This window comes from Gavialis gangeticus, unplaced genomic scaffold (genome assembly GCF_001723915.1).
Source record: "Gavialis gangeticus isolate Ggan-Ray unplaced genomic scaffold, GavGan_comp1, whole genome shotgun sequence".
NCBI lineage: Eukaryota > Metazoa > Chordata > Crocodylia > Gavialidae > Gavialis > Gavialis gangeticus.
In genome coordinates, this window is record NW_017729006.1 from 20577651 (window position 1) to 20580587 (window position 2937).

The 2937-nt window shown below is 41.9% G+C and overlaps 1 protein-coding gene across 1 annotated transcript in view; it reads right to left on the reverse strand.

The window, feature by feature from the left end:
• GLB1 (galactosidase beta 1) overlaps positions 1–2937 on the reverse strand; it is a 76199-nt gene that overhangs the window by 7209 nt on the left and 66053 nt on the right. The window lies entirely within an intron of this gene.

Consider the following 2937-nt stretch of genomic DNA (forward strand, 5'->3'; position numbering starts at 1 on the left):
TTTTTTTTTTTTTTTTTTTTTTTTTACTTAAATCCCATCCATAAGCTAAAACAAAAGCAAACAAACAAACACAATCTCATCCTGATTTTATTAGCATAAGTGTCCATATGCCAGAATATCCTGGTAAAACTTTTCAGCTGCTTGCAGATGTTAAAAAAAAACAAACAAACAACTCCCCCAACCCCCCAAAACAAAAATGTGCTTTAGTGGAAGCAGCGCATTACTTTGACCCAGCTCTGCAGCATCTGTACAGATTGGGTGCTTCAGCCGGGCTTTGTGGCACTTTTATCTAAAACTGAGTCAATTAGCAATTAAATAAAAGTGCCAAAAAAGCCCCACAAAAGCACCTGAACTATACAGACGCTGGGCGAGCTGGGTCCAATTAACACGTTGCCTCTTCTGGACATGTGCTGGACTTGGTGCAGGCATGTCAAGTTTAAAGTAAAGTGTCATTTTTGTTATTATTATTATTTTTTTAATGTCTGCAAGCAGTCTTCCTGTCTAGGCAAGAACTTACTCTAAGCAAAACAGTGGTTCTCAAGTTTTTAAGACTCCAAGTACCCCTTGTCAGGCTCAAGGCACCCCTCAAAAATACCAGCTCTTAGTTTTCACTTGTTCTTTGATTACAGAAAAAAAATACTAGAGTAAGTCTTCTGTAGCAAAGAACTCAGAAAGACCACAACAGGTCACCATGTTTTTCACACTACAGATTCCCATTTGAAATCTCTGAGGTTATCTTGTGAATCGGGTTTGGACATCTAACAATGCTCCAACAACCTTGTTGAGAATCACTGAATCAGGAAGCAATGTAGTATAAATTTGGCTAAAATTTCCTAGACTTGATTCCCTGCAGTCAGAATTATGCACCTAATTAAGACTAGGCTGGTTTGCAGATGGTACTAGAAATCTTAAAAGTCAAACAAGCATTTTTATATTATGCCTTTTATCAGCAACTTTCTAACAGGCATTAAAATAGAGAAGTTTTCCAGGTAAAGTACAATGCAAGATGCAAAAAAACATATGCAACCACAATGACTTCTGCTTCCTTCCTTTGTTCCTCCCAACAAGACTTAAATCAGCAAATGCAAAACAGAGAGGCTACAAGATACTTCCCCAAAATGTATCCATTTAATCAGTTTGATACATTGTTTAATCTGAATTGAAAAGGAGAACACCAAAGCTCCCTTATTTGCTTAAAACACAAACCTTTTTGTAAAACATGTTGAGCACAGTCTGTTTAAAGCTTAACCTTGAGGACAAGATATTTAAAACAGAACTCAGAGGGGCCTTCTGTAAAAAGTCAGAATGCAAATTTTCATAGACATCCAAGCAATTTTATCCTATCTCTTTACTCAAGGATCTTGCTTTTTTTGCTATCCTGGCAGCATGCATACATTTATTCTTGTATTGTGCATCTCTACTGAACCTGCTTTTGCTCAGAGTATTTAAAAGGTTGTATCGCTCCTAATATCAGTCTCAGCTCCATGGCAGCTCTGGGGGGTACAGCTAGTACCTCCATAATTCTGGTTCTAAACTTCTATTTTAATGTCAATCCAGTTCCCTATATACACGTTTCCACATAAGCCCCTGTTGCCAGTCTGTGCAGAGGCAAAAGACACCCCAGGTAGTTGGCCCATTCTCCTCTTTCTTCATCCAGAGAAAAGCTAAGGTGCCCTGGCAGGGCAGCAGGGGCAGAGTTGGCCCATGTTGTACCTGTTTAGTGGGTAGAGGAAAGACTTCAGTCTCCAGGACTCATAGTGGACTCATAGCAGATGCTAAAAATTTTAACTTCAGGTCACCTCCCACACATGCAGAGATTCCATTTTGACTGGTATTTAAAGGTGTGTTAGATCCTGTTAATATGGCAGAAGGCAGGGCAGATTTGCACCTTCTAGACTAACTGAATCAAAAACGCATACACTTCCATAAGCAACAGCCTACTTCATGAGATGCTGTGCTGCTTATAAAAGCTTATGCACCTCCGTTCATCTATAAAGTTAAAATCTACCCTGCCTTCTGCCTGACTTCAAACTATCATGGCTAACTACCTCTTTATGTTCAAATGATCTTCTAAAACCCATGGTGGAGCTAGCCAAATTGTACTTTAACAGGTACAAGATCTTGTTAAGATGCAAGAGCCTGTGGCCTGGGAAGCTTAGCCTGTGTTGAAATAAATTTAATTCGTCTTGTCCTCTCCCAAGTAGCCACTGCCAGCTGAGTCAGACTAAACTGTGGTTCTGTAGTATGGATAAGACCATGGTGGCTCCTGGTTGTCTTCTTGCAACCCCTATAATCTGTACATAAACCTAGACCTCCCAAGACAGGAGAAAGTATGAATGACCCTAAAACCAATCCGCCTACATTCTGGGCATCCAATAGACATTCTGCCCATTTTGGGCCACAGGTTCCTTTTATGGCGGAACTGTTCTACCCACTGCTTCATTACCATCTGTATTTCAGTAGCATCATAGACAATCAGTCTGAAATCAGAGCCCTATGGCTGTTAGCACTGCAAAAACATAACGCAAGTGTAGCCCACTCAGAGTTTCTGTCTACCTTTAAAGGAAGCTGATAAGTACACAGAGGTCACATCGAGACGAACATGTGCCTCTTGCCCTGCCTCAAACCCCTTTGAGATGGGGCAAGAAACATGTGCAGAAACAAAAAAATGTTTGTGGTGCTGCAAACTTGCAGAGCAGGGAGAAAACTTGAATATCTAGGGGTCTACAAAAAATTTAGTTAAAAAAAGGGGGGCAGGCAACCAGAGGCAACCGGGGGCTGGGTCCTCCATGGATGCTCTCTGGTAGGCCCCTCGCCTTAGTGCTGAAACAGCTGCTGCAGCACCAGGGCTCCAGTGCCGTAAGTAAGGGGTTGTGGGGGCTGAAGGAGGGGGATGGGGACTATGGGGGGACCCCTGCCCTCCCCACCTGCTCCCCC